Raw genomic sequence first — 22,416 nt, 5'->3', positions numbered from 1 at the left:
GTGTGCACGTGCGAGCGAGTTACTAATTGTGACACTCACAACTTATGCTTTAATATCAGTGACAATGTGGGAGGGATTACTGTTAGCATTTTTAAAGAATTTTTTCCTTTCTTTCTTTCTTTCTTTTTTTTTTTTTTTTTTTTGAGACAGAGTCTCACTCTTGTCACCTGTGCTGGAGTGCAGTGGCATCATCATAGCTCACTGCAACCTCAAACTCTTGGGCTCAAGCGATCCTCCTGCCTCAGCCTCCCGAGTAGCTGGGACTACAGGTGTGTGCCACCACGTCTGGCTAATTTTTAGTAGAGATGGTGTCTTGCTCTTGCTCAGGCTGGTCTCAAACTCCTGATCTCAAGCGATCCTCCTGCCTTAGGCTTCCAGAGTGCTAGGATTACAGGCATGAGCCACCACTCCTGGCCAGCATTTTTTAAGATTTCATCACAGCACTTAACAAGAAGTGGAAGTTCCTTTGCAATTATTTAATTAAGTGTTTCTGTTTTGGCAGATAGTGCCAAGACTGGTTTGCAAAACAGGAACATTGTGAATGCTTTCTAATCATCACGGAGGGTTAAATAAACCTGAAAGTGAGGAGGACACATCCTTGCAGCTTAGCCACCCCCCATTCCTTGTCACCCTCCCATTAGTTGAGCCCACAGCAGTGCTGGTGGACATGTATGATCTACGGTCAGGTGTACCCAAATTCCATCTGACAGAAAGCTGCAGATACAAGTTGTTTCTGTCTTTTAACAATAAAGCTACTGGGCCAAGGCACAAAAGGCCACTGCTATGTCACCATTTTGACTTAAGATGAACACGAACTCCCTATTGTTGTCCTCATGTAAGTTAGAACGGCAAGGAGGAGAAGCCCAAGAAGCCACGTGCAAGTGCGAAGCCTGGCCTTGGCACTGCCCGGGGGTCGAGCCCATGTTCAGGCTGCATCTCTTCATTTATCAAACTGGGTCTGCAGCTGTCCGCGTCGTATCTCAGGGCCACGCCAGCCTTGTGAATACAAAGCAGGGTTTCTCAGCCACAGCACATTTGGGGCTGGGAAGTTCTCTGTAACGCGGAACGTCCGTGCGCCGTGGGACGCTGGGCAGCATCCCTGGCTTCTGCCAACCAGATGCCACGAGCACCCTCCCGCACTGTGACTGCCAGACATCATCAGATGTCCCAGGGCGTGGGCAGAGAGGATGCAAAAATCACCTCCTTTGAGAGCCACTCTCTTCTCAAGGGATTAGGTCTCCCCTGGTTTCCCGCGGTCCACCAAAACACAGTCCCGGTTAGCCTGGCTCTCTGACCGGCTCCCTGCATCTCGCACCAGCATGCTGGAACTCAGTGAGCTCACCCACCAAGCACGGCTGCTGATCTGTCTGCTCTGTCCACTGCGGGCAGCCGCTGTTCACATCTTAAAGCAAAATGATATTCAGTGCCTCAGTCACACTGGCCACAAGTCGAGTGCTCACGAGCTGTGTGTGTGGCCGGCGGGTGCTGGCCTGGACCACGCAGATGTGAACAGCTCCCTGTCCACAGGGTGGGCCCTGGGGCTGCCACTCCAGGTCACCCAAGATGTTCCAGACTGTTGTAACGGCACCAGCACTTCTCTAAGACTTCTCAAAAAGACTAACTGGTGGGCAAATTTAAATGAATCCCAGGCACCACTGACATTCTAGGCTTGAGAAAATAAGGATAACTCTTTTTTTTTTTAATGGAGTACTTTCCAAAGATTGAAAAAACTGCATTTTCTACAAACTGACCACTCAATCTTGGACAAGCTTATATTTTTAAAAACTATAATTTAAAAAAAAAAAACCAAGAAGTCAAGATAGAAGGCATTCATCCCAAATTTACATGCAAGTAATGAAAAAGTACAAACCTGAAAAATAGTGAGATCAGCCTAGAATTACGGACTTGGGGAAAAGGAAGATGGTTGATGCAGACTCCAATTGTGCATCCCAGAAAGATATCTGGAGCCGTCTCAATGATCTGCTTCGTCTCGTCATACAATTCAGTCTCTTCTGATGGGTGTGGTGCCCAGTTTGTATTCTGGAATTGTCCGGGTCTATCTGTAAACCTGTCCCCAGATGTTGTGCCACCTACAACAGTCCTGGCATCTACCCAAATAAACACATAGACACAGCACACAGAATAGCATCCTGAGGCCTCAGTGACTCAAATTGCATCGATCTAACCACCATTTTCAGAATCCCTGCATGGCCCGATGCAGCCCACTTCCTGGTGCACACACCACACCCCTTCTCCAAGTAATGATGACAGCATTGAATGTGGTGGGCTGCATTTCATAAGATGCCTGGCAGGGCGATAATCCCCTCTCCCCTGGCCCCCGGCCTGGCTGACACAGGGTTGGGGCCACCCTCAGCCTCCAGAGACTAAACAGGGCCAAACACCTGCGTTTACCACTGGGACCCCCAAAGCGTCCTTGAGACACAAAGTCCCCTGGCCATGCACACCCGGCTGTCCACACACATCGCCCTGGACTCTCCCCGGGAAGAGGTTGTCAAAGGGAGCCTGGCTGGACCGTATGGTCCCATGGCATTAAGACCAAACCAGAGGAGGCCCATGGCAAGAAATACTTCCTGACAAAACAAGGGATTTTGTGGTAAATGGGGTCGTGCCAGCCCTTGCCTGCCACTGTCCAGAATGTCTTTATTCACAGTTGAACAACTTGCCACAGCTGCAGAGTATAGAGATTTCAAGAGCCAGAAAGCCGTCTGTTCTCTGCTTACCCGAATTTCATACAACATTAATATTCTACCTGCATCTGCTGACCAAGACAAATTGCTGCAGAGTGCAAAATGACAACGTTTCATGTAAATAAACCCTGTGAAAAGGAGCCATGTGAAAAGGTGACATTTGAGATATGTGAATTGCTACAGGTAATGGAGATTCTGTAACCAGTTTTTAATTATTTCAACAAGCTTGCTTCAAGCTCCACACTCGCCTCCTATACATTTTCCATTCCCAACTAAAAATCAAATCACATCTTTGCTATGGCAACCCTAGCAAACTAATATCCTGCTCTAACCGCAGCACCTGCATCCAGGAGGCATTTATTATCTGCTGAACAAATGAACAGATAATTAAATATCACTTCTGTTGTCCTACTTTGCACCAAATGTCAGCGAACTCCATCTTGATCATTCCATGTAAATAAAGTTATAAACTCATCTGAGTAGAAAGATCCCCTTGGTAAGCAAACAGCAGTTGCTCTGGGATGGAGTACTGTGACAACATGCTGGAGCAAACTCAGATCCAAATATAGAGCGGTGATTTCTGTAGAGGATGTTTAAGTTACAGACACCACATTTCAGAATCATCATCAAGAATCTTTTCACATAAAGATCCAACTTCATCACGCTGATTGCGAAGCGTCTCTAAAGTTTATATACACGGAGCGAAAGTTTATGCTTTTGCAGGAAAGTAAAGTTACAGGGAGTGAAAAGAGGAAAGCCAATTCCGGGACAGAGTGAAGGCTGGTGGGGAACTGCCACACGTCTTTGTTACAGAGGATCGTGGCTGGAAAGTGAGCTCCCGCGAGAGACCCCAGTGGGAAGTGGGCTGGCATGCCCTGGGACACTTCCACGGCTGTTGTTGCATCTCCTCTACTCTTTCCTTTGCAAGCTGCAGGGATCGGAAGGGCAGGTGGGGTGAGTGTGTGCGCACGCTGATCTCAGAAGAGCAGCTCCTGACACAGCAGAGAGCTGTGGACAGGGCACAGGAGAACGTTTACAAGGAAAGCTCTGGTGTTTTCTGTGTGGACACAATGTGATTTCACCACGCACCACCTGGAATCGCTTTCTATGTCTAAAGAGTAGTCATGAGCCAGACATAATGAACCCTACTTCAAAATAATTTTTTGTAAACAACCCAACTGCGCATCGATGGATGGCAGGATAAACAAACTGTGGCCTATACAAACAACGGATTATTATTCAGCCTTAAAAAGGAAGAAAATTCTGTCCCATGCTACAACATGGATAAAGCTTGAGGTCATTATGCCAAGTGAAAGAAGCCAGTCACGAAAGGACAAGCCTGTATGTAGCATTCCACTCCCATGAGGTGTCCAGAGTCGTCAGATTCGCAGAGACAGAAAGCAGAGGTGCCAGGGGCTGAAGAGAGAAGGGGCAGAGGAATTTGAGTTTACTGGGGACAGAATTTCAGGTGGGGAAGAGGACAACGGTTCTGGAGACGGGTGGTGGAGGTGGCTGCACAACAGTGTGAATGGACCGAATGCCACCGGGCTGTACGACTGAACTGTGTAAGATGGTAAATTTTATGCATATCTTATCACAACAGTAATAGTTCTTTTTATACCTGGACTTACGTAAAGGCCAAGATCTTTTAGTTACAGTCTTTTCTTCGGGAACTATTTTCACATGGGAGGTTCCATTAAACAATTACTAATTGTGCACATGGATGTCTTAAGATGGGAAATTTGGAGAATTGTAGAATTATTCTAAATAATTAGATTCAGAACTACCAGCTAGGAAAAAGATCAAATTGTGCAGATTATTTTTCTTTTTAATAGACTACAAATGAAGTTAAATTAAACTGATTCCTATGATATACGATCCCTTGCTAAAAATGTATTTTCTTAATACAAAGAAAAACACGACTTAGGTGGATAAGGTCAGGTCTATATCTCTTGTGCACTGGAGTGTGTAACCCCCCAAGATTTGAAGCCATAAGTCCCAAGGTGACTTTATCTGGACACAGGGTCTTTAGGAAAGTAATTAGGGTTAAATGAGCTCATAGGTGGGGCACTAGTCTGATAAGACTGGCAGCCTTAGAAGAGGAAGGGACACAGGGCACAAGCGCCCTCCCAACCAGGCACAGAAGAAAGGCCATGTGAGGACAGCGACAAGGCAGCGTCTGCACGCCAGGAAGACAGGCCTCACCAGAAACTCAATTTCCTGGCACCTTGATCTTGGGCTTCCAGCCTCCAGAACTGTGAGAAAACAAATTTCTATTGTTTAAGCCACCCACCTGTGCTATTTTGTTACTGCAGACTAATACGGGCAGACTAATACAGTATCCTTATTGTTTTCCAAAAGTGTAGTTACATCGAGTTCAAGAGTCACTTTTAGGGGATCCAAACGTGTATAACTGCTTACCGTGGTGGTGCTTCATACCCAAGTTGCTAAACTGCTGCGAAAGGAGACGGAGGGCAATATTCTGTGAACACAAAGCTCTTTGCCATGTCCCACACCGGCCGGCCCTGTCGCCACTGACATCTGGGGCCAGAGCACCCTGTGGTGGGGTGGAGGGCGCTGAGCAGTGTCCCTGGCCTCCACCCTCTCAATGCCAGCATCTCACACACACAGCCCCAGGCCGCGACAAGCAAAAATGTCTCCAGACAGGGCCACAGGTCCCCTGGATGGGGAAAATTGCCCCCCAGAAGAGAACCACTGTCCTCAACTGAAAAAGAGATACTTGGGAACTGTCCTTGTTTATAAAGAAAACAAAAAGGAGACACTAAGAAAAATAACATCTTCTGATTTGGGATGAGAGGCAGAAAAAAGGAACATGTCGGAAACAGAAGAATTCTTCATTTTCAGACCCCTTCAAGGCCATTTTATTAATACAACCAGAATCTAGAGCCAATTTCAAGAATTTACTATTTTAATTAACGTCCATTTGATTCAAATTCCGTCAGGAAGAAAGCCGCTGGGCTTGCCACCCACTAGCCGGGGTGGCAATCCGCCTCGCAGGAAGGGTCTGGCGGGCCCGAGGGCAAAGGAGTGTGCCCAGCTTTGCCGGAGAAAGCAGGTGTGCGGGGAGCGCGTGCCGCACCGCGTGTGTGGTCCGGCCACGTGTGCAAGCCAGAGGACAAATGCTGTTCGAGAGAAACGACACAGTGCAAACGAGAACCACAGACTGGAAGGGAAGGGAAAGGAGTGGAAAAGGTTGATCAAACGGCACTTCATCGGGACTTTTCATCAGCCAGGGACCACAGAATGCACTGTTCTGTCGGCTCACGAACCTCGACGTCAGCGAGCCGTGCTTCCAAGGGTGCCTAGGAAGCCTCAGGGTTTCGGCAAGATAGGTTGGCAGCACACCCCACCCCACGCGGGGCCTGCCCGGCAACCTCTGTGGAGCACCACCCTTACCACCTGAGCAGGGAAAACCCCACCAGAGCCCCCGTTGTGTCCTTACGGGGATTTCCAGTTCTCATCCATGCCACCAGGAAAGTCCAGGGCTGCAGGGCACGGCTTCTCTTTAGGTCATGGATCGCTTCGATTATGACTGCCTGGATTATTTGTGCCCCTCTTGGGTTTTATGGATAAAAGAGAATGGGCGAGAATTGGCCACCCATCCCCATCACTTAGACCTCAGAAAGGACAGTAATCAGAGTCACACAAGAGAGACCGCAGAAGGCAAACGCCCAGGGGATGCAACACACACACAACACCTCCCACAAACAGGACAAAGCCCAGAGGCAATGAGTGGTGCCCTTGGGGTCAAGATACCCTCCCCTACCCCCAGAAACCTTCCACCCACTTCCAGGCTGTTAACAGGGAGCGGGCAGGGGACAGAGGACTGGGAGAGTGGCAAGGAACACGCACTGACTCGGCAGCTACAACGTGCTCGTGAATACACTATGAGGTTCGGCCCATTCGCCCCATCGTACAGGAGACAGAGGCTCAGAGGATTTAACCTACTTCCCAGAAGTCCCAGAGGGCCTGGGTGACCAGAACGGACATGAAGGGAGAGCTGTCTGACGTGTCCCTGGCCCTGGTGATTCCAAGGCACACACCAAGTTGCATTTATGTGACGGTGGTGCTGGAACAAAGGGAGCTCCAACCTGCACTGCTTCATGAGCAGCTAACCCCACCCCACAGGGGCTCCCTGCAGGCAGCTCCTGGGGACAGTGTGGAGACGCAGCCGGCCTCTAGGGAGGGCCACCAGGCAGTGCTACCTGCCTGAAGGCTTCTGGGGTTTGGCTTGTACCCTCCGAAAGCTCCAGGGCTCCGGATGTCCCAGCTGGGGCAGGAGCATTCCTTAACTCGACTCATCTTCCCGGCAAGCACAGCAGCTCTGAACAGGACAACAGCTCTGTTCCTTCTGCAGAGTATTCCTTTTTGCTCCCCCGTCACTGAGGTCCAAGAAAGGAATGGAACCCCAGCAGATGGGCCACTGGGCCCTCTGGCTGCAGTCTGCTGGGCCGGAACCCTCCCTCGGGTGCAGGACGGGCTGAGAGCGCAGCTGGGGCAGCCCGCTCCCCAGCTCACGGGGCCGCAGGGGGAAGGAAACAGGACCACGGCAGCGACGGGCTCGCACCCAAACCCGCACCCAATGTTTACATCAGCTCTACCTGTAACAGCCCCACGCGGGAAACCACCCCAACGCCCTTCAACAAGTGAATGGATGCATGAACCCTGGTACATCTGTGCCACGGAATACTACTCAGCAATCAAAAGGAATGAGCCATCAACACGCACAACTCAGAGCTCACACCCACACCACGGCGCGTGCAGCCCCGTCAAGGGGACACACCCACGCCACGGCCCGTACAGCACCCACGCATGCCCTATAATGCGTTATCCAGACAAACAAAAAAAGGGGCAAGCATATCTCTGTATACTCCGCAACGCTCCAGAAGTAACAGAGCTTTCATGCGAAATGGTCTGAAAAGGATGCTCTTGATTCAGGGAGCACGGGCCCCACGGGCCCCACTGTAACGTGGGTGAAATAAAACAAGCGCCTCAAATGTGAATCGGAAAAAAGATCAGAAACTACGTTTCAACTCAAAAGCACACACATCTTAATAACAGTCTCCATTTTTCTTTCTCAAAATTCTTATCTGACTTTCAGAAGCTACATAAAACTGTTTGCTATGAAGTGTTAATAAGGATACTCAGCATTTTCCTCTGCTAGCATAATCACCTATTACCAGAAATCTTGAGAAATCACTGTTTCCGCTACACAAAGCCAATACAGTCTTATTTATTTTTTAAGCACCGAAAGTATGAAGCCGTTGACAGTTAATTCATCATGCAGTAAGAAATCCACTTCACAACGTCACTTACTCAGAGCCAAAGGCAGGCAGATCCCTTCTTCCTTTGAGGGTTTAGTTTCCGGCCTCTCTTCTACCTTCAATTACCTGTTAATGAAAAATACCCCAAGTTAAGGCAAAAACATCAATGAACACATCCTGAGGCATATTCACGGTCGCTCCCAACAGGGCAGATGTCTGACTTAGTGAGCAGCACTACCAAGCTGTGCGAACGACGCCGCGTCAGAGGGCAGACGGCCCCCCTGGAGAATCTCAGGCATAAGCCTCTGTTTACAGCACGCGGTGAGACGCTTCGCACCAGCCTGCTCACAACTCGCCGCTATCTCAGACCTGATCGTGATCACAACATTGCCAGGCAATTTCAGCAGCTGAAAAATCTACTCTAACGACAGGCACAGTGTTCTCTGCCGTCCTAAAGCACACGAAATGAAAATACAGGCATTTCTAGTGTCAACACAACCCAACAAATTTTCACCACCGAGAACCACGTGCTGGGTCTTGCGGAAGACGGAAGTGCGGTGCAACTCGGCAAGGGCAGGGCAGAGAAGATCAGCTAGCACACAAATGCACAAGAGAACCTGAGGTGAGAGAAATCTCGGGGGTCACGCTGGGCGGCGGAACAGACGGTGACCCAGAGATGGGGAGTTTACTTCATGTGGGGGCCCGGGTGGAGCTGTCTAAGGAAGGGGCCCTTGAATGGGGCAAGAGAGGCCGGGCTGTGGACACGACAGGTGCAAATGTCCTGTGGCAGGAATGAACTGGGTCTGAGGGAGGGAGGCCCAGGCAGGACAGCAGAAGAAAGGGACAGCGGGGCCCCAGGTCCCAGAGGACGCCGCAGCCATGGAAAGGAGTCAGATCCTACGCACGCCAAACCATACCCCCATCAGCTCACTTCACTAAAAAAGGAAATCTGATCACCCTTTCACCTACGAAGCCTACAGGGGCTTCCCACTGCATTTGCAGCAGGCCCAGCAAGGCTTTTGCTCAGTGGAGACACAACAGCGCATAGCAGAGAGATGGACAGACATGCACAGGGCCTGTGGCGCTCGGTGAGAGCAAGGGGAGCCGAGGATGGCAGGGTCAGGGACAGCCAAGGAGGGCTCCCAAGTTTGGGGAGAGGGTAGCAACTCGGAAAGTGGCACCATGCTCTGGGCTGCAGAAAGGCTGAGGAGATGCCTGTGTGTACGTTAACTCTGCAATGCCCATTCGACCTCACAGGGGAGTGTCAACTGGGTAAACAGACAAGTGTGGGTCACATTTACCGCGGCATGCCCGGGGTGGTCTTCGGGTGACCGCCATCTTCAAAGCTGCGGCCCGTGTGGGGGCACCTACAGCAGCTCTCTCGACCTCCACAGCCCTGACGCTGTTGACCAGACCATTCTCAGGGATGGGGCGGGGGCGGGGGGAGCTGTTCCGTGCACCTTAGGATGTCGCGCAGCAACCCTAGGCGCTGCCCACGCAACGCCAGTAGCCCTTGCCTCTCCAGCTGTGACAGCCAAAATTGTCCCCAGGAGGGCACAACCTCCCTGTTGGGAACCACCAGTCTAAAGCCATAAACCGAGGACCAAACCCCGACAGGAAGAGGAGCTGGCCAAGGAGAGAGAAGGCGTGTCTGCAAGGCAGGAGGAAATCCACAACGGTGCCATGTCCCTGGCTTCTGGTGACAGACATCACTCAAAAAGGACCGAGTACTGACCACTGGAGCATGCCAAGATGGAAAGAGCTTGCGTCCTGGACCAGGGCAAAGGCCGCCTGGAGAGACATGCCAATGACAACAGTGACTGTAATCCCTACAGCGACCCCAGCTGACAACGGACCAGGGAGCGAAGGTGCAGAGGCTGTTCCTGAACCACGCAGGCGTGTCCCCCACCTTGTACAGGACAGCAGCAAAATGTGCGTCTGCTCTGCACATTTTCATTGACGAGAATCGTGTTTTCCTCTCTGTGGGCTCTGGTCTGAGTGGAGGAAACCTCCAGGGGCTTCATGGAGGAGGTGGCGCTCGAGTTGGCCCGAGAACTCAGGTGAGAAAAAGAGAAAGGGGCCATAATTTGAGTGGTGTTAAAAGGCAACAGAAGGGAGCAAGCCAGGAGCACTGAGGTTTCTGAAAATGTGGGGTGATGCCCTCACAGTGCTCGGGAAAGAGGATGCAGATGGCAGGGTACCAGACAGGTGAGCGGTGCCCTGTCCAGCTGAGGAAAGAAGGGGCTTCCTGGGCAAGACGGCTCTGCAGATGGCACAACCCCAAAATACTGACAACCCGCTTGGGCGGGAAGCCAGGGCTCCCTAGCTGGGCCACACATGAACCCTTCATCTGCTGAACCCCAGGAGGGTGGAAGCCAACCCTGGGGGAGGGGACAGGCAGTCAGGATGCAGGGACTCAGACAGGGAGCTCCGCACCTGACCGGTAGGGACCAATTACATTCTTTTGGCCACTGGTTTAAGAACAGCTGCGGCAGGTGCACCTGCCGGCTCCGCAGCCGCCCTGGTGACAAGAGTCAGCCCAGAGCTTTCCTCTCGGAGGAGCTCATGCACCCCTAAGCCCCCGCCCAGTCCGGGTCATCAGGAACTGGGGTAAAGGAGCACCTCACGGAACAACCACAGGGACTACATCTCCTGCCTCTCCCCTCTTTTATGTATTCTGTAAGCTCACCAAGGGTGCACACCCCTGGCAGGTGACACTTAGGACTTCTAACGGTGAGAAAATCCTGACTAACTCCCACGCACTGCCAGGTGCCTGGGCCGTTCCCCCGTCCGTTCCATCGGCCTTCTCCAGCATGACTGGGCGTATGCGTTACGTTAGAAAGGAAAAGAGGAAAAGGAGGAGGAGGAGGAGGAGGGAGGGGAAGAGGAGGAGGAGGAAGAGGAGGAAGGAAGAGGAAGGAGGAGGAGAAAGGAAGAGGAAGGAGGAAGAGGAGGAAGGAGGAAGAAGAAGAAAGGAGGAGGAAAAAGAAAGAAGAGGAGGAGGAGGAGGAGGAGGGAGGCATAGGCCCCATTCTGCTCCTAATAAATTGTAAGAAACCCTCTCTGGACCAGAGTTTCCTCAGCTGTGAAATGAGGGTTTTAAATTATTTATAAGGTTTCATCCACATCAAAAAATGTGAGGGGCCATTTTCCCGTTGACTTCCTTTGTCAACTCCAGGAGAAAACGCTTACAAAGAACTTAACTAAGAACTTGCAAAAGAATTACAGGGTGGAGGAGGAGGATGTGTGTGTGTGTGTGTGTGTGTGTGTGTGTGTGTGTGTGTCCCAGCCAGCAGCACTGGGACACATCCAAGGAGCGCAATATTTTTGCCATAATGATTAACATTTCAACTCCAGAGAAATTCAAGTTGGACTGTGATAACAACAACGTGAAAAATCTAAAAAATGTTTTCAGAAGCCACTAAGCATAACAGAGAATCTGCAGCTTCCCCGATTCCTCTTTTTTTTTAAGCAAGCCCTGACTGTACCCAGGCCAAGGGCCAGGTGCTAACTCACATGGCACCGGCACAAGCATCGGGGACGCTACAGTGCCAGAGGATTCTGAACCACTTCATTTGCCATGGGGTTCAAGGTCTATGTCATAAAGCTCTTGTTTCCTGTATTATCAACATCGAACAGCATTTATATATATTAAGTAGATTTATTCAACAACAGATTTTAAAATCCTTCAAATCGGTGGTTCTCAAACAGGTGATTCTGCCTCCAGGGGACACCGGGCAAAGTCTGGAGACATTTTCAGTTGTCTGGACTGGGGGAGGAGTGGCACTGGCATCTAGAGGGTAGAGGTCAGGGATGCTGCTGAACATCCTACAATGCACAGGACATGCCCTCCTAACAAAGAATTATTTGACCCAAATGTCAACGTTGCCAAGGCAGAGAGAGCCTGCTGTAAACTATGCTAAAATTTCTGTAATTTTACACAGAAACCTTTTAGAATGGTTATCCACAAGAAGCATCCCTTTGTGCATATGGATGGGTGTTATTATTATTGCCCCCAAAGTATAAAGAGGGAAGCTATAAAAGTACCTCACGAAATAGTAACATGTATTATAATGGAAGCAAGCATTAAAAACAAACAAAAAAACCCTAAAATAAACAAGACAACTAATGGCATGCTTTGGTAAGAAATGCCAATTCTAGGCTAGGGCGCAGTGGCTTGCACCTGCAATCCCAGCACTTTGGGAGGTCAAGGAGGAAGGATCATTTGAGGCCAGGAGTTTGAGACCAGCCTGGGCAACACAGTGAGACCCTGTCCCTACAAAAAATAAGAAAAATCAGCCGGGCCCAGGAGTTCAAGGCTGCAATGAGCTCGCAGGGCATTCTCCATGCATGCACGTGTAATCCCTTCACTCCATAAATGCCACAAATGTAATAAATCGTTGTCCAGGCACTCCGGTGACAATGACTTAGGTAGCAAATAGAACAAAACCAAACTGCAAAAGTTCTATCTACCTGCTCCAAAGCACACTAGCCTGGTGTTCCATCTGAATTACTGGCAATCAGTTTTCATTAAAGCTTAGTGCCCTGAATACAACATACAGCAGGCATGTGATAGGTGCGTATATAAAACAAACACAGGGCAGCATCAAAACCAAAAGAAGGTCACTAATGTTTCTTTAACTAACTTTGAAGAAAGACATACTAGTGCTGTATATACAGGGAAATAAACGTTCAGGGAAAATTGTTCATTTTCTTTTCAAGGATCAATGGAGAAACATTATTTTCTTAGTCTACTCCTGATATATCATTTAACGTCCATTAGTTTCCACAAAATATGAAATTTTATCATGCATGTAGGTTTTACAAGATCTGTGTAAAATTATGAGCTATTTGAAAAAGGAGGGAAAAAAACACACCAATGATTTCCTCTTTAAAGTCTGTGAGTCTTAATAACAAATATTTCATACATGCACCACCAGCAAAATCAATACTTTGAAACAAAACACAAACCCACGGGAAACTTTAATAAGCTATCAGTCGCATAATATTTGTTTCTAAGTATTTATTATTATTTAAATTACAATGATAGATTAAATTTTATTTAGTGGTTGAAACTAATCTTTAGCGAGAGAAAAGGAATCCCATTTAAAGATGATATATAACAGTGTTAGGGGCTGGGTGCAGTGGCTCACGCCTGTAATCCTAACACTCTGGGAGGCCGAGGCGGGTGGATTGTTTGAGCTCAGGAGTTCGAGACCAGCGTGAGCAAGAGCGAGATCCCCGTCTCTACTAAAAATAGAAAGAAATTATCTGGGCAACTAAAAATATATAGAGAAAAAATTAGCCGGGCATGGTGGCGCATGCCTGTAGTCCCAGCTACCAGGGAGGCTGAGGCAGGAGGATCGCTTGAGCCCAGGAGTTTGAGGTTGCTGTGAGCTGGGCTGATGCCACGGCACTCACTCTAGCTGGGCAACAGAGCGAGACTCTGTCTCAAAAAAAAAAAAAAAAAAAAAGAGTGTTAGGATAATATGATGTTGCAAATTCAGCAAACTGCCAATCAACAGCAATTCAAATCTCTTCCCACAGATACAACTCCAAATTTTATAAAGGTAATCATCACATAAACTAATCAGGTTTCTGTTTAGAGGTGGCACAGTGCATCACAAAGTAGAAGAGAATCCTAATTAATCTTTGCCTCATCTCCCAAAGCACTGTCTCCACATTTTGTAATGAGCACTAAGCTCAATTTTGAATGTAATTGTCAAGCACTTTATTTATTCACTGGAATTATGATAAAAGTTGCTCAATACCATATGGTCCTGGTATTCATGTTTCAGTTTCCATCATTCGCGAAACACATCTGACTCCCTCCTCACCTGGAAAGGTCAATTGTGCTGTCTTCAGTTTCATTTAACAGAACAGCCAGCAAATCCCTTTTGGAAAGCAATTAAATACAATGACAATTTCCCTCTGCCAGTCACCAAATTCGACTATTCATTTACGTAAGTACCTCGAAACCTAGGACACCAATCTCTACAGGAAGAAAAAAAAAGTATCAGCCAACTCAAGAACTGGGCATTAAAGTGTGCACACGTGCACACACACATTCCCATTCCCAAACCAAACTGCTGCTTCCGTGGCCACCTCCGTACTGAGGACATCAGGAAGAGGTGCTACTGACACTTCCTATGCACCAATTTCACAAGGCTTCTCTTTCACCCCAAAGAACATGTTTCTATGCTCATCACAACAGAAGGGATTAGAACTTGAAGAGAATTCATTTTGAAAACAGACGTCTAAAGGGAATGACAACTCAACTAATCACACACCCTGTTCAAGGTGGCACACAGGGCTTTCTGCCATTCAACCCGGAGGTGGCTCCTCTGGCCTTGGCACCTGTGTTTTTGTCGTAGTAAAGTCCCCTCATGCTCTTCCCTGCAACCTGGCTGGATTGTGGGAAACAGTTCCCCAATTCTCTCTTTCCTCATTATCCCCCCCTTAACAAAACAACCACCACCACCCGACACTCCTACAAATACGGGAGTTTCACTGTAAGAAACTATCACACCCGTGTAAGGCAGAGACCCAAACTACCCAACTTTCTGATTCTTACCCCTTTGGAAATGAGTGCCTTCAAGATGACTTTTAAGCCCCAGCCTCTTCCTAAAGCGGAAACTGTTCAAAGTCGGGGGGGGGGGGGGGGGCGGGGGGAGGAATGGGGAGGTGGGAGCCCTTGGGAATTCTGCTCTAGTTCACACTGAGGGTCGCCCTGGCCCCAAGCCTTCAGACCAGTGTCCTCAACTGGGGAATGACTGTGCTCCTACCAAGACACATTTAGGCAGTGCCTGGAGACATTTCAGGCTGCCACAGCTGCGGGTGGGAAACGTTCCTGGCACCCTCCAATGGCCGCTTCAGTAAGAACAACGCAATTCTACAGGAGGTGTGCATGTCACTCTGGGTGCCGGACTCAGAGGACCCTGTCCGTGCAGGTGTCATCTGAGGACAAGAGCAGGCGGGAGGGCTTTTCCATGGCAAACAAGCCCTGGCAAGTCAGCTTCATGAATACCTCTGCGATCTGTCTGCACGTGCTTCAGGAACACCACGGAGTCTGCCTGGACCTACCCCCCATCTTTCATCCGGGCTATTAGCAAGGTCTCCTAACTGGCTTCCTGTTCCCCAGCTTGCCTCCTTTGAGAGCCCAGGTGTCCAACTCTTAACCCCCCTCTCTGCTTCAGTGGCCTCACCCTCTCTGCAAGCTCTCTCATCGGGCCCAGCCTGTCCTTGCACCTTTGATTCCAGAATGAAAGTGAGATGCAAGGCAGGGAGCCTGGTCTCAGAGCCTTGTCTGGTTGTGACGCAGACAGATGCCACACTCTTATCTGGGATGCAGCTGGTCTGGCAATGACCAGCATGGATGCCAGGGCCAGAGGGGCTGGGACAGAACCACCCTCCAGCCCTTGCCAGCCACAGTATCCTTGGACTAGGTGTCCTTGGAGCCTCCTGGTCCTCATCTGCACAAAGGGGATAACTAACTGAACCCCCAACAATGTTAGGAGTACATGCTGCCACTCATACCCAGAAGGAGCATAGAACCCTCCCTGGCACACGGGGAGCACCATATAAATACTGCCTACAGTTGCTTTGTCATTGAACTCCGCGGTGATGGAACTGGCTTACAGCCCTGTCAATTACTAGCTGTGTGGCTCCAGACAAGAACTTGTGAGCCTTGTAAAAATGGGATGAAGGACACCTAGGTTACGTGGCTGCTGGGAGGGACACAGATATTATAACGTCAAACACATGGCATAGCTCCTGCCTCATCAAAACTATCACCTGGAGGGCATCATTGTTAGCTGGGATCAACAGAGAACGCAGGCGCTGAAATGATGGCACAGAGTGGCTCCAAACCTTTCCCTCTTATCATTCGATCAACAAATTACCTGTCCTTTCTGCAGTAATCTCCCTTAGACTCATTTCCTGGGAGACATGTAAGAACTTTCACTTCCAATACCTCATTTTCATTTCCTGCTTTTCAACAAATGTTATGAAGTATACTCACGGCTATGAGGTCCAGTTTTCAGTGGAGTTTAGAGGAAACTGCTACACAAGAGTTACAGGGACAGAAAAGAATTTCCACTCCCATTCCATGTACCTTTAAGCCCAAGAATTTATTGTTTTTAATTCCAGTAAAATTCAGTGATGTAGGAGCTCTGTTAATCATTATGAACCTTTCTTTTCTACATTGATTTTAAAGAACTTTAACATTCAGACCTGAATGACCTCGAAAGTTTACCTAGGGTCTGAGCACCAGCTGCTTTTGATACAGTATTCACCATACTAAATTTAGAAGTATACTCTGTCCTGAGGTATTATACTTCAACAGGAAGCGGCTAGATTAAAATAAGATGCCGCTAACACATCAGAATTCAAAAGCTACTGTGAGCCAACAACCTCCAAGAAGCTATAGTGTTCTCATTCACTGAAATACTTCTAATTCCCCACCCGGGAAAAGAAAGGAAGAGAAAAACCTTGGTGTGGCTTCCAAAAGCACATACAAAATAGCAAAAATAAAATAATGAACTGGGTGAACCAGGGCACACAGAGAAGATCACGGCAGGGGAAACGAGACAGAGTCCAGAGGGGAAGGCGTCACCCAAGTTTGCCATGGCATGCGACCTTCTGTCAGTCAGAAGGAACCAGGCATCTGATTCTGAGTTTCCTAGACATCTCCTCAAAGAAGGAAACATGATGAGATGTTGATTCACAGTATACAAAAAATAAAGGCACGTGTATCAGAAATACAGCTTCTACAATTCTGAGACATGTACACAATTTCTCCCATGGGTCCGAGAAAGGGGAAGTAGTGGACTATGTACAACACTTCACCAGCCTCAGTAAACGTGGGGGATAGTTCATTGGCACACTGCTTAAAATACCCCTCAGTGTAGGGTAACTGCACAGCACTAAAGCACAGCTAAGTAAATCAAACTTACAAGTGGATAAACAATGCTGCAGAAGTGTGCAGACCTCCCTGCAGCCTGGCTTACTCCGAGAAAACATTTTAGAAGCACTCAGAGTCCCCACTCCCTCAGGGTTACAGAAACACTGCTGCATTATATTGTAAACACATTTTGGTGCCAATAAATATACCACTTCTACAGTACTATTTTTAACGGTTGCCTAGTAACCCATCGTATGGCTAGATCCTGCCTCATTATGCAATCTTTCGCCACTGCGCTCAACTCCACGCTACTGAAAGCGACGCCGCAGCAAACAACAAGCACCACTTTTTGAGTGTCAAAAAATTTCACAGGTCATCTCCATAAAAAAAGAAAGCTGCACTTTTATTACCTCATGTTTCAGAAAAAAATACCTAATGACGGCAAGACTACATAATGGCAGTTAGTTCAGAGATGGCTTTAAAATAATTTGTGTTTCTTTTAGTCACTCGAGGGGCTACAGGTATTTGCAAAATAGTAGTACACATGCAACAACTGACTTTAAGTCCATAAACAATGCCTGGGGTGTGTGTGCGTGTGCGTGTGTGTGTGTGTGTGTGTGTGTGTGTGTGGACAAATTTCCAGATTTCCTGGGAAATAATTATAAAACATACAGCATTAAAATTTCTTCACAAATCTGAGTGAGAATTTCAGAAAAAAACTTAACACGCTAATCAGGACAGCAACATATTCAGTGAAACCCAAGGACCAGAGGCACCGCACTGCTACTGTGTCCCAGTGTCCCCATTAGCCCACCGGGGATGTACGTGCATCAGGGCACCACACGAGCCCTCGCCCCCACGGTCCCGGGGCTGAGTTTAACCCCACTGCCTTGGAGAGGCCTTCCCTGAGCCCTCCAGCTCTGGCCGGAACCGCAGCACCTAATCCAACATCCCTTCCGCTTGGTTGTGAACCTAGCGACTTGTTTTTAGCTATGTGACTTCTTTCTTGCTAGCAAACTCATTCTCTATTTCCGCCTTCCTGGCTTGCGAATTTGGGTAAAGCACATTTCCGTGCTGGAGAGGCCCACGTGGCCAGGAACCGAGGCTGGTCTCCAGTCCAGCAGCCCGGGAGGCACGGCGTCCTGCCACGACCGCGTGAGTGAGCTGGGAAGCACCCTCTTCCCCAGCTGAGCCTTCCGATGAGACCGGTCAGACACAGTCTGCCTTCGGCCTGGCGAGAGATCATCAGCTGTGGCGTGTCTGAATTCCTCGCCCACAAAAACCTTAATAAATGTGTATTGTTCTAAGCTGCCAAGTTTGCTACACAGCAGTAACTAACACTTAAATGTCTCCATGGTTCCCCCGCGCAGAATTAAATTCATTTAACTAATTTTTCTTTTGGAGAAAAACAAAACACATTTACTCTCTTACAGTTTTGGAGTTCAGAAATCTAAAATCAGTTGTTTATTAATAAATAATTTTTAGCTAAGAATTTATTTACTATCTTTCCTTTTTCCTAAACAGTAAGACCCATGATGGTAGGTGCCGATCTGTTTTGCTCCCCACTGTCCCTCAAGTGTGTGGCACACAAAGAGCAGTCCGCCAGCACGTGTGCACCTATCTGAAACGTCATCACCAAGTTTAGTTAAAAAAAACATACACGGGCTGGGCATGGTGGCTCACACCTGTAATGCTAGCACTCTGGGAGGCCGAGGCGGATGGATCGCTCGAGGTCAGGAGTTCGAGACCAGCCTAAGCGAGACCCCGTCTCTACTAAAAATAGAAATAAATTATCTGCACAACTAAAAGTATATATAGAAAAAATTAGCTGGGCATGGTGGCGCATGCCTGTAGTCCCAGCTACTAGGGAGGCTGAGGCAGGAGGATTGCTTGAGCCCAGGAGTTTGAGGTTGCTGTGAGCTAGGCTGACGCCACGGCACTCACTCTAGCCTGGGCAACAAAGTAAGACTCTGTCTCAAAACAAAACAAAACAAAACAAAAAAACACATACACGTAGTATTCCACAAGTTTAAAGACTGGTTACTCTTAGAACTAAAAATCAGCTTCTCTTTACTCTGCTGGGAAGTTAGCCTCAGAGACCCCAAAACAAGTCATCTCTACTAGAGAATGCTGGCTTATCAGACTGGTGACTAATCCAAAGCACTGCCTTAGTAGGGCTGCTGCTCGAGACGATGCCACTGGACCCCTGTTGTCTCAGGGTTATTAACAGTGCCCCTTTCTCTTTCAGAAGTGTTCCAGTTTGGACAATAGATTATAAGACACTGTCGGTAGTACTGACATCTTGGTCAACAGTCGAGGTGGTGTAGGCTCCAGAATGAGAAGCTAGGAATGTCAAGGTCCCAGAAGACATAGGTTCCTACAAAAACAAGCTGGGAGTTATTCAACCTGGTGGTCCTAACATGGCAAAGTAAGTGAAAACGGCCCTAGGTTAGAACCATGAGAATCGTCAAGGAAGCTTCCTCCACCTGCTGCCTTGAAATGATACAGGCTATTTTCAAGAACAAATTATGCATCACGCTTTGCCCAGGCACCACCTGTGGTAGGCAGAATAACACCTCCCCCCTAAGTTGTCCACATTCTAATCCCTGCGAACCGTGAATACGTGAGGTTACATGGCAAGGGGCAGTGATAGCTGCAGATGGAATTCAGGTTGTTAATCAGCTGGCCTCAAAAAAAGGGAAATTATCCTGGATGAAAAAATTGGTTCCAATGTATCAAGAGAGTCCTATGAATGAGGAAGAGGGATGGAGCATGAGACCAACTTGGCCACCAGTGCAGGGTGGGACTGCTGGAGGAGGGGTCAGTAGCTAAGGGGCACAAGGCAGCCTCTAGAACAGAAACAAACCAACCAGACATTCCCCCCTCGAGCCTTGCAGACACCTCGATTTTTAGCCCAAGGACACCCATTTTGAACTCATGATGTCCAGAACTGTTAAGGGAGTAAATCTGTGTTGTTTAAGCATCTAAGTTTGTGGTAGCTGGTTACAGCAGCCACAGGAAACTAATATTCTACATCTTTGTTCTTACCACTGAGCTCCCATTGTACTCTCTTCATACCACTTTACAGCACTGAACACCACTTTGCATTTTGTGCACCTTATAACCACTCTTAGGATATAGTTCTGAACTTCAACCCACATGTAGTCTCTGATAGCATCTCAAACGAGAAGCTGCAAAATTGCCATCCATTACTTGAATGAATGAATGAGATCTGTCACTCGGGGCCAGAGGGGGATGAGGGTGAGTGAGACCCCTCAGCCCTCACTCAGCTCACCTTAGTTGGGCTCTGCGCTCCTCTTCCTTAGAATTTTGCTCAAGCTTCCCTTGGGGCACTTCCCATTTCATACTTTGTGCCCTGGTGCAGTGTCCTCTTACTCCCTCCCTTAGACTCCTGCTCTGAAAACCTCCATTCTCACTCCCAATGCTGCAAACTTCAGCCTGGGCCTTAAAAACCAAAGTTAGTCTTCATTCTAGTCAGGGCAGTGGAAGTGGAGAATGCAGAGCAATGCCTGGGAAAGGAACTGCACTCTATCTGGGAGCTTCCGTCCCTGCGCTGAACGGCACAGAACTAGGATGGGGAAGTACTCGCTTATCCCTCAGGCCCAAGCCCGGAGTCTCGGCAGGGCCTTGGGCAAATCAGTACCTCACAATTCCTTTATGTTGGAAATCATTCATCGGTTCCTTTATTCTCTGTCCATCCAGGCCATTACACTCACATAAACAGAAGGGCCCAGCACGGGCTGGAGTGCCGTGGCATCAGCCTAGCTCACAGCAACCTCAACTCCTGGGCTTAAGCGATCCTCCTGCCTCGGCAATTGAGTAGGTGGGACTACAGGCGTGTGCCACGATGCCTGGCTAACTTTTCTATTTTTAGTACAGACGGGGTCTCGCTCTTGCTCCTCAGGATGGTCTTGAACTCCTGAGCTCAAGAGATCCTCCTGCCTCGGCCTCCCAGAGTGCTAGGATTACAGACATGAGCCACCGTGCCTGTTCACAGGTTTATTCATAATATCCAAAATATAGAAACAACCAAATGTCCATCAACTAATGAATGAGTAAACAAAATGTGGCATATTTATAACACTGGGATATTATTCAACAATAAGAAAGAGCAAATTGTCAATTCATCTTACCACATGGATGAACCTTGAAAACTAAATGAAAGAGTCCAGACACTAAAGACCACATATTGTATGATGCCATTTGTATGAAATGTCCAGAATACACAAATCCATGGAGACACAAAATAGACCAGTGGTTGCCAGGGGCTGGGGTGACTGCTGATGGGTACAGGGATTTCTGCAGGGGTGACAACAATGTTCTAAAATTGTACCGCGTTGATGGCTGTACAACTCTGTAAATTTACTAAAAATCATTGAATTGTACACTTATAAGAGGTGAAATTTGTGGTATGTAAATAATACCTCAATAAAGCCAGTTTTATTAAAAGTTCTCCAAGATCCTTGAAGCAAAGATAGTATCTATGCACTTGTATATAAATATTAAATGCAATATATAGTTACATTGCTATTGTGCAATAAAAAACTAGGGACTACTTCCAATTTTTAAAAGCATGAAAATGCTTCATTTGCTCTGGGATACAAGGGGATTTTAAATAAGTGCATTTCCTCTAATGTCAAAAGCACAATAGCGTCACACAAGTTGGTAAGAGGCACAGAGCATGGCTTTCCAATTCAAACTATACCCAAACAATAAACTTTATTGAATCAAGTCATATTTGTACATAACATGATTTTTAGCTGGTTTGTGATGAAAACTGAAATGCATAAAATGTGTCTTGTTACAGTCACAACACAATCCAGGAAGATGAAACCCGCTAGAATATTAGCTTATTACGAGTTAAGAATTCTAATACCTGAAGCCTGGTTTCCCAAGTGGATTTATAATTCAGTGTAAGTGGATTAAGAAATTCAATTTTCTGTCGTTGCACATGAAAAAGCTTGAATAATGAAAGTAAATATACTATTTAAATATATTTTTTAAACTGACAAGTTGTACAGCTTTTTCCAGACTCTGTTAGGACCAGCACTGCTAAAAATATATGTATATATAACTCATGCACTTTCATTTCAGCTAATTGCTGTGAATTCCTCTATCTTGGATTGAACCATCATTATAAAATCAGAAGTTTCTGGGTTTATCTTCCTATGTTTTAAAAAAAAGGGGGGTCAAATTCAGTCATTTATGCTTAGCAACATCAATCGCACTGGGAGCATGGGATCGGTGAAAACGACAATTCACAGCTACAGACCTCACCACCAGCTGGCATTTCCCACTGCAAGAGGGAGCAGGAAGCCACACACAGAGCCAGCTTCAGAAGTCCCAGGCCCTGATCTCCTGCCCGTGACCAGCTGCCCCTCCCCGTCCCAGCGTACTGAGCGCTTGACTCTAACATCTGGCCTGTTGACCCACTATGCTAGTTTCCGACTGCTGCTGTAACAAACGACCTCAAACTCAGCTGCCTCAAGCAACACAGACT

At 47.8% G+C, this 22,416-nt stretch overlaps 1 protein-coding gene across 3 annotated transcripts in view; it reads right to left on the bottom strand.

Annotated features, from left to right (window-relative positions):
- Window positions 1-22,416, bottom strand: part of LOC123629094 (F-box-like/WD repeat-containing protein TBL1X) — a 191,942-nt gene that overhangs the window by 112,051 nt on the left and 57,475 nt on the right. For all 3 annotated transcript variants that reach the window (XM_045539054.1, XM_045539053.1, XM_045539055.1), the window contains one exon: window positions 8,046-8,119. The gene's annotated coding sequence lies outside the window, so the exon portion shown is untranslated. The remainder of the gene's footprint in view (window positions 1-8,045; window positions 8,120-22,416) is intronic.

Source organism: Lemur catta, chromosome Y, assembly GCF_020740605.2.
Source record: "Lemur catta isolate mLemCat1 chromosome Y, mLemCat1.pri, whole genome shotgun sequence".
NCBI classification, from domain to species: Eukaryota; Metazoa; Chordata; class Mammalia; order Primates; family Lemuridae; genus Lemur; species Lemur catta.
The sequence above is the reverse complement of the archived record's forward strand: the minus strand, read 5'-3'. Positions and strand labels throughout refer to the sequence as shown.